Source organism: Urocampus carinirostris, chromosome 2, assembly GCF_059441175.1.
Source record: "Urocampus carinirostris isolate Australia breed hairy pipefish chromosome 2, RoL_Ucar_1.0, whole genome shotgun sequence".
Lineage (NCBI taxonomy): Eukaryota > Metazoa > Chordata > Actinopteri > Syngnathiformes > Syngnathidae > Urocampus > Urocampus carinirostris.
The window spans coordinates 30,615,113-30,625,052 of NC_142350.1; the positions used below are offsets into that span (position 1 = coordinate 30,615,113).

At 38.4% G+C, this 9,940-nt stretch overlaps 1 pseudogene; it reads left to right on the forward strand.

The window, feature by feature from the left end:
- The first annotated feature begins 449 nt into the window (after positions 1 to 449).
- LOC148371638 (U2 spliceosomal RNA) lies at positions 450 to 582 on the forward strand (annotated as a pseudogene).
- The last annotated feature ends 9,358 nt before the right edge of the window (positions 583 to 9,940 follow it).

Genomic DNA, 9,940 nt, shown 5'->3' on the forward strand with positions numbered 1-9,940 from the left:
CGCAGCGGACAATAGTGGATATATATTTTTCCCACCCTTACCTTTGGAAATATATTTTTTTTTTCCTTGGATTTTTTTCAATGGAGGTCTGCGTCATATGTTAACTACCGGTATCATTTTACTTTTGAATTGCTGGCTGTTGATTTGGACGGTGTACTTCGTATTCAGAGCTTGCTCTGTCCACTCCACGCATCAGCCCGGTATTGCAGTACCTCCGGGAACGGTGCATTCGCAATGATCGCAGCAAGGCTTTAGGGCTAGGACCTAAGCTTGGCCTTTTGGCTGAGAGTAAGAGTCCCGGCTCCTTGGCTTTGTAGCGTATTATGAACTGACCGATAACGGAAAATGGATAATTAATAAAGAAAATAGAACAATAACCCTTAAAAAATCCCTCCCCACGCCAATTGTAAAATTCAAACTGTGTTGACATGTGTCGGACACTCTTAGAGATCGTTTCTATAGTTTTTGATCCATGATCATGTGACCGTCATTTTTGCAATCCGGAAATGGAATAAGAACTTGCTCTGTCCACTGCATGCATCGGCCCGGTATTGCAGTACCTCCGGGAACGGTGCAATCGCAGTGATCGCAGCAAGGCTTTAAGGCTAGAACGTCAGCTTGGCCTTTTGGCTGAGAGTAAAAGTCCCGGCTCCTGGACTTTGTAGCGTATTATGAACTGACCGATAACGGACAATGGATAATGAATAAAAAAGATAGAACAATTGCGGGACTCAAAGTCGGGTCTGGGTTAACTTCGTAATTGTGTTACATGTTTTAATATGGGCGCATGCGGCTTATATACAGGTGCGGCTTGTGTAAGCACAGAGGGGGTTATACTCCTAAAATGTGGTGGCTGCGGCTTATAATCAGGTGCGCTCTAAAGTCCGGAATTTACAGTAGATGTTTGATAAACCAAAAAAAAAAAAAAACATAAAATAAAGCAAAAAGGATGAATCTTCAACTTCTGAGCTGTTTAGGTTAAACTGTTTGCAGGTCACCTGTGTTGCTGCCACAGTTTTTCTATTCAGCTGTGTACAAAAATGCTTTCACCACTTAGCACAATGCATTGCTTCTGAGATGCGAATTTGGAAATAATTTGCTAATTTAAAACAAAGAAGAACACAATGTTCTCTATTTTGTCATTTATCTGATTTCATATCGTTTGATGCATTTTCATCCATGTTTTCAAACAACATATCCCACCACTTACCAACAGTGTTGGGACTAACACTTTTACCCAAACATCTAGCCTGGAGAAGGATGGAGTCGCTAGACTGCACTTGCCCAAGACACAGGAAGTGAAGCTCCGATGACCCTGTTGGTTAAGGTATCAGTGAGCTTTGAATTTGGGGGTTAACTGAATTACTTCTTAAATGAAGTAACTGTAAATAATTGCTTGTTTTTCAGTTGTGCGCCCAACATTGCCTACCAATGAAATTATATATATGCAATTATATGCATACCGGAAATATACAAATCCTTTTTTGGATGTATTTTCACTTTGAATTTTGATGAATGATTTCTACATCATGCGCACTCCCACTCTTCTTTGAAATCACAAAAAGTCGTCGTTACGGTACTTTATTATGGTTGGCGTGTTTTCAGAGCATTAAGCAGCTTGCTAATCACCGTGCCTTGTGGTCATTCCACTGTCTGGATTGTTTTTAGTCCAGATGGTATCTTATTTTATTTTCCTCTACTTTTCAGCACATAGACCTTATGGCAACATGACTGATCTGAATCTAGTAAATGGGGCTTGGAGCTCCAGCTGTTGGCTAGAGAAAGACGTACACAAAGTCCACTTACATTGTCCCTGAGAAAAATAAGACATGGCCATTGTCACTATATTATTGTCAGAATACAGATCGGGCCTCACCCAGCAATATTGTAAATCCTTCCCGAAAGCAGACACACACAAACTTGATGAAACCATATGAGAGCACAGCTGGGTGAGTGTCTTTTCATATCAAGTAGACAGATTTTCCCATCTGAGGTTGAGTTCAACCTTATATAAATAACTTTGCATAATGATAAAAATTGTGCCCTAAATTATTCTTGACACTAATTATTGATATGATAGAAATAAGCTTTGATGCAAGTTGGTGTGTCTAGCTGCATGTGCACTTCCTCAGTCTTGTTGAACTAGTTCCTAAAACAAATGATGTCTTCTACAATAATTTAAATCTTGATCCGAAGTCAGTTGGATTTTAAACTGCTTTCTATTCATGTGTTAAATCAGGTTTCAAAGTTTTGACTCAAGGCTTACCGCATTTGGGCTACAAACTTTGATGCCTTTTTGATTGAACAAAAATTTAAGTTTTGTCTCTTTATTGACTTATTAGGTAAGTCACTTTGACTCTTGGGGTAAATACTTGAATTTGAAAATATTATTTATGCATTTTCTGCCCTAAATTATCATTGCAGCCTTCAGTATGTCAAGCTGCTTGAGTAGCGTGTGCACATACGTGCATTTCCTAGATGCATCCGAATAAACTCTTCTTTTTTAATCTATTTTGGGGTTTAATTGGGGTTCAGAATGTACTTGCTACACTAACAGAAAACAGCAAGCATAAGCATGAAATCACTCTACACCCCTCCCTCTCCCCTTACCTTTTTCCTAATGTGTTGTAAGTTCCGAACAGCTGTGATAAACGCAAGATATAGCATATAGGCGATGTGTCAAGTCAAGTCATTTTTATTTTTATAGCCCTAAATCCCGAAGAGTCTCGAAGGGCTTCACAGATTATTACACTATATTACACAGACTATTTTTCAGAATATTATTATACATTCCCCTGCTCTGGAGCCGACGAGAAGAGTAGGTTATTCATATGCTATAGAGTAGAAGTGAGTTTTAAGCTTAGATTTAAACATTTCCACTGAGGTTGCAGATCGGATCTCAGGGGGAAGAGCATTCCAGAGCACCGGTGCCCGGATGGAGAACGCTCTCGAACCAGCAGAACACTTCTTTGCTCTTGGGATCACCAGAAGACCGGTACTCTCAGAACATAGGCTTCGGACTGGGACATAGGGGGAAATCAGATCTGAAAGATAAGAGGGAGTAAGTCCATGTATGATTTTGTATAATACTAAGAGAACCTTGAAATCACGTCTAAGATTAACTGGGAGCCAGTGCAGGTTAGCCAAAATTGGTGTGATGTGATCAGACTTTTTTGTCCTAGTTAAAAGCCTCGCTGCGGCGTTTTGTACCAGCTGAAGATACTTGATTCTAGACTTACAGTAATCGAGACGGGAAGTAACAAACGCATGAATTATAATTTCCGCATCCGACTGAGGCAGTATAGGACGAATTTTAGCAATGTTACGAAGATGGAAGAAAGCGGTTTTAGTAATTTTTTTTACATGCGTTTCAAAAAATAGATCAGGGTCAAATATGACACCTAAATTTTTAACTGAGTCACTCTGTGTGATGTGACATTTGTCAATGTTCACAGCAGTTTTTGAGAATAAGTCACGGCATTCAGATGGACCAATGACTAACATTTCGGTCTTTTTAGAGTTAAGACGCAAAATATTGAGTGACAGCCACTCTTTTATCTCAATGAGGCAGGCCTCCAAATTTCCACAGTTTAGTGTGGCAGATTCCTCCAACGGACGATATAGTTGAGTGTCGTCTGCGTAGCAGTGGAAACTGATATTGTACTTGCGAATAATATCACCTAATGGAAGCATGTAAATGCTGAAAAGAAGGGGGCCAAGCACTGAACCCTGCGGAACACCACAGGTAACACTAAATGGCTCAGATGTAATTTCGCCATATTTAACACAGTGCGTCCTATCTGAGAGGTAGGATCTGAACCATGAGAGGACGATTCCTGAGAGACCAATCCATTTTTCCAACCGTTCTAGTAGGAAATTATGGTGAAAGTGATGAAGCGCCAGAATCCATTGCCAGTAGGAGATCATTTGTTACCTTGATCAGAGCTGTCGCAGTAGAGTGGTTAGCCCTGAATCCTGATTGCATAGATTCAAAAAGGTTATTCTCGGATATTAAATCATTCAGCTGCTGTGCCACTACTTTTTCAAGTACTTTAGAAAGGAAAGGTAGGTTTGACACAGGTCTATAATTACATAAGATTACTGGATCAAGGTTGGGTCGTTTCAGTCTGGGTTTAATAACGGCGGACTTAAAAGCTGCTGGAACTACACCTGAGGAGAGTGATATGTTTATAATATTTAGAACTGAAAGTCCAAGGACGCCAAAAAGACCTTAAATAAGTGATCCTGGGAGCGGGTCGAACTGGCAAGTTGTCGGTTTGGCCGCATTCACCACCTGTTTGAGATCATCAAGTGAAAGTTCACTAAAACTGGACAAATTCCCTGGACAGCCACCCTGTCGTGCATCTGTAGATGTCAGCCCTTAATATGTGTTGTATTAATAATGTCTCTAGCAATTTCTTCCTGTATGCATTGAATCCTCTTAGTAAAGAAAACCATTAAGTCATGAGCAGAGTGGGTCGAACTATCTGGGATAGTCTGTTGCCTTGTAAGCGATGCTGCAGTGTCAAAAAGGACTTTGGGATTGTTCGTTTGTGACGCAATCACCTTCGAAAGGTAGGCCGATTTTGCAGAGGCAAAATTTGTGTAAACAAATAGATGAAAAATACTGCTTAAACTCACTTGGGGATTATTAACATATAATTAATAGATGAAATATTTTACCTTCAAAATTTAAGAACCTCTCAAATGACACAGCCCACCTTTAAACATTGGACGGTTAAGAGTTTAGTTTTATGCTTTCAAGATTAAACGCTTAAGGGAGCTTGAACTTGTGTCAAAGCAAGTAAGATTTAAAGCTGTTTTAACTCGTACGTTTAATAAGTGATAAAGCTAATTTGACTCCTAAGTCAAACTTTATATTTTCTCCTGAGCTAAATCAAGTTTGCCCAAAATCTACTTTTGACAGTTTTCAAAGTTATTTTTCATGTGGTCAAAATGTATAGCTTCAAAGCTGATTTTACTGTTAAATCATTGTTTTAAAGCAACTTAATTCGGAACGCAGCATTGACTTGAAGCATTAACTTATAAAATGTTTTGTTTTCACACAAATCTTCAGGCAAATCGGTTTCAAATAATAAAACAATGTTTAATGCCAGAAACAAGTACAGACAAATAGAACATCTATTTTGAAATTATGTTATTTTGTGAATTTAATATAATTTCAACCTAGCAGTAATTTCAAGATGGGAAAGGAGCAGGAGTACCACTTAATGTTCTTTTTATCATGAACCATGAACTTATGCAATATCATTCAATATTCCAACTAGCAGTGAAATTGGTTTCTTGTTTAGAAATTGAGAATTGTTGAGTACATGTTGAGGCATTGTAAACATTGTTCATGCTTTTAAAGTACAACTGCTGTTGCACTCTGTTGCTTTAGTTTGAAACAGAGCGTGGTTTGGCATTGGACTTCTCAAATAAAGAGTAACGTCCTTGAAAAACACATTGCTTGGATGGCAGCATATGTTGTTTCAACACCTGATGGTACCTTTCAGGACAAATAGAGTGATGAAAATAGGGCTTTCTTTCCTCTGCGTGTTTGTTTTGTATCCAGGTTTGCTTTACAGACCCTGCCCTATTACGAACAGATGATCGTTTGTAAGTTGAATTTCTTCTTAAGTTGCTTCAATGCTATATGTTGTATGTTTAAGGTTTATATAAGTATGTTTAATGCTTTTATAAGTAACCTGTACTGTTTTGTACTAAAAAATTGACATTTCATAAAATAATATGCTGTATAAAGACAAATAAAGTTACGTTTAACTTACTTTTGGAAGAGGAGCTTCAAGAGTTAGACAACTTCCTCCTCCGTGGTAGAAAGTGGCCAAAAAAAGCGATTTTCTTAACCGCATCAAGCTTTCTTATTCCACTTTTATTTCAAAAGAAACAGCTCGCTTCTTCTTTACAATTTACACCAACCATATTGAATGGATTCACAGTAGAATAAACAATAAAAATGCCGAAGTTACAGTATGATACAGTATGGTATGTTTACACACGAACTAGAAAGAGGAAGCCAGATTTCTTCTTTGGGGGTGGATGCAGGGTGAGTTATCACAGCGCCACACGCCAGTAGCGGCAGAAATAAGCACTACAGTACTGTCCTGTACTTAGAAAAAGGTGCCCATAATACAAAATCTAACTCACAGCAATGTCAAGATATTTTTTGACATCCCCAAAAAAATGATCCTATTTACCGTTTTTTTTGTAAATGGAATGGTCGTAAGTAGTGGAGCGTCCGTATATGCAAGATGAGCAGTTTCTTCGAAGTTTTTATGACAGAAAATTATTCGTGCAAATAAGCTGTACGCAGTCCAAACGGTTGACCAATACTTTTGTACTGAAAGGGTAGACTTTGAGTTAAAACATAACTAAGACAGTAGAACCAGAAAAAGGCGACTTTATTCAAACAGAAACTGAAGTAAGGCCAAGCCTCATCATTTATGATTATTTAAATTGTTTCGGCCAAAGCTGAAGCAATGGAAAAGCCTTAGAAAACTAACTAAAAAAATGAATACGACATAAAAGAAAGAATCATACAAACATCACTAAATAAAGGCAATTATACATTTTAATATTGCAACTGGTGCTTTTATTTACACAAATATTAAAGAACTAGAAATTATTGTGACACAAAATAGGTCTTTTTTTCATGCAGTTTTAAGTAGAGACTGATTATTCTTGCTTAGGTATTTATTTTAGGAGCTGTCTATTATTTTTTCCATGATTCAAAAATATTTTTCATTTAAGTACCTGTTATAGATCTCAGTGACAACCCAGGAAAATAGTCCTCATCTCAGTATTACTAAGCTTTTTAGCAAAAAGCGATGAAGGATTTAATCTTAATGGTTGATGAATGATGCTTTTATATAGAAATATTAAATGATAACGCAGTTTTGAATGAATTAGTGTGATTTCATTCAGATAAATGGTGCAATATTCATTGCAAAATGTATATATATTTTAAATAAACAAACGCTTTCAAGTGGGTACACGTAAAGCCACATTGACCACATCACAAAGTCAAAGAACATTTTTTAATCATTCATTCACCTAAGCAGTTTCATTACTTGCGTTTATTTGTTGTGTACATGCGAAGTTGTAGTTCCTCAATATTAATCATATGTATTTTTCTTTTTGAAACGTCAATATAACCGAGGTAAAATAAATTGTATTTAGGTAAAAATAAACATAGGGGAAAGGGGATTAAAAAGAGATGATTTACCTACCCTGATATAATTTCAGCTTTTGTCACGTTGGATAATTCAAATCATCTTATTGTAAGTCAGTACGTTAAAAACAAGGATTTATTCAGGCTGCAGCTTCATAACCGCTGCAAATGAGTTGAATAATTGTATTTTAAGAGATTGCAAAGCTCGTTTAAGTGAAAATCCTCAGTTGAAATTTAAACAAGGAGTATAAAAAAATATCTATTAAGCAAGTTCAACAATGACGCAGGAAACTCTTTGATAAGTAAAACAAACATGCAAATTAAACGATCTCGGTACCAGCTCGGTAGCCTAGATAGTAGGGCGCCCGCTTCGAGACTGGGAGGTCGCTGGTTCAAGCCTCGGCCGAGTCAGACCTAAGACTTACAACATTGGTACCCATTGCCTCCCTGCTTGGCGCTCGGCATTAAGGGTTGGAATTGGGGGGTTTGCTCACCTAATGACTCCCAACACAGCAGTTGGGTCCAAAAAACCCGGCGCCGATCGAAGGCGACGAGTCACGTCGATAGCTTCGCGTGACAAAATGATTTCCGGTAGATATCATGTTGATGGTTGATACTGGCTGAATAATAAATAAAATAAAAAATCTGTCACTACGCAAAAATACAGCTCTTTATTTTATGGGGGTGCATTTACTGAACTCAAATATGGAAAAAAAAAAATCACACACACATTCTGCCACAAACACACTGCTTATATTCTTTTGAAACACAGATTTCTAAGGGGCAGTGATATAAAACAGGTATGCAGGGATGCCATCTTTTAGGGTAGCCCATAGTCTTTACTCTGAGTAACTCTGTCGTTTTCCACACAGAGAGGGAATATAGTAGCATCCATCGGAGTAATTGCCTGCATGCTTGTGTATGAAACTGGAAAGAAAAATGCGCGACTGTCCATGTGTGTGTTGCCTTCAGCACCTCTAGACTGAACTGATGAGCTCATTACTTTTGCTCCCAGAACCCCCTACTGTCTCTAAAACCGCAACACACAGCGGAGCTCCGCATGTGTGCTTTCCAGTGTGTGAATTTGTGTGCTTGCCTACATTTGTGTGTGAGTTTGTCAGCATGGCCTTTACTTTGGAGTCATGCCTCTGAACTATTTATTGTAAACGCAAAAGGCCTCGACAGAGATGTGAGAGGAAAGTGAGCAGGTGAAAGGTGAGGTTATCTATAGTGAGAGTTGAAGGGAGATGACTAAACCGATTGCATCATTTTGAAAAGGAAATATTGCATGACAACATTTAGAAGGAGTACAGTATGTGATTGACAATAAGTCATTTATGAATAGAGATGATCTATCTTTCAATTAAATGGCTAAAGTATATATATATATATATATATATATATATATATATATATATATATATATATATATATATATATATATATATATATATATATATATATTCCCCCTGGAGCTCAGTGTATCGAATCTAAAATCACACATTGTCGCATCATTGCTTCTTTTTTTTAAAGTAAATGTATGCGCGTTTTGCACTTCAATGTATATCTTTATAATGTTTGGGCTATTGCCGTGCATCTTTGACTCATGCTGGTTCAAGCAGCCAGGAAACCCACAGAGGTGAACAATAGATGTCACATTGTGATACCTGATTTCATTCTTATCAATTCAGCATTCTGAGACAGAAAACGCAAAATAAATTAGCTGGAAGGGAATGGAGTCCAGGGGGATGGCGGACAACTGGGAAGATAGTGAAACGGAGAAGCCTGGAGGGTTGGAGCAAAAGGGAAGGAAACAGAGGCCAGAACCAGAGGCCTGAGGGGAAGGCGAAGGCGGAGAAGGAGCACAACGAGAAAGGTGGAGGAGAGGGTGTCACTGGGGGCATCGGGGCCTGGCCGACCCAAGCCGCAGCCAACAGGCAAGGAGAAGCAGGCCCCCCGCAGAGGCGCCTCCCTGCCAGACCAGGGTAGCGACCCGGACACCCCAGCAACCTCTCAGTCATCGGAAGAATAGAGGCGGGGAAGAGCCACTCATGGCGGGCCACAGGTGACCGTCACTGAAGGATTCACCTAGCATGCAGTAGACGTATTGTGTTGCAGTTGATCTTGAAGGTTGCCTTTTGGATCCTGACAGAAGAAAATATCTATTTAGACATTGCTAAACCGCAAGAGTACTGATAATGAGTTAGGGAATGTAGTGATGCTCAATATGCAGATATACCTAAGTTGTCATGTTTTTATGTGCTTCGATATCCATGGATCATGTAAATCTAAATTTGGGTATTTTCAGATTTTTTAATCTGGGATTATCTCCATTGATAAAAGATTTACAAGAAATTCTAACCATTAATTAATGTTCAATATGTGTTTAATTTTCCAGTTAACAAGGATTGTTTTTTGGCAATAGCGAGAGCTACCAGAATGGACGCGATCTGCTTATATGGTATACTAGTTGACGATAAATCACAGAGTAAATAGAGTTGGGGAACCAAGGGATCCTGTAATCCAAGATACTCGAAATCTTTCTTATAACTTGTCCAGACGTCCCTGACTGGTGTACAGAGCCCTAAAGCGTGATAGTATGTGTTTACAGTACACTGGAGACAGGTGTCCGCGTTTTTTCAACATATATTGAATATAATATACTTGATACCCAATGGGTTGTAAATTAGTTTGTTTTGTCATTCTGCATGTATTATCGCATAATTTGATCCAAAAATCTTGTCCTAG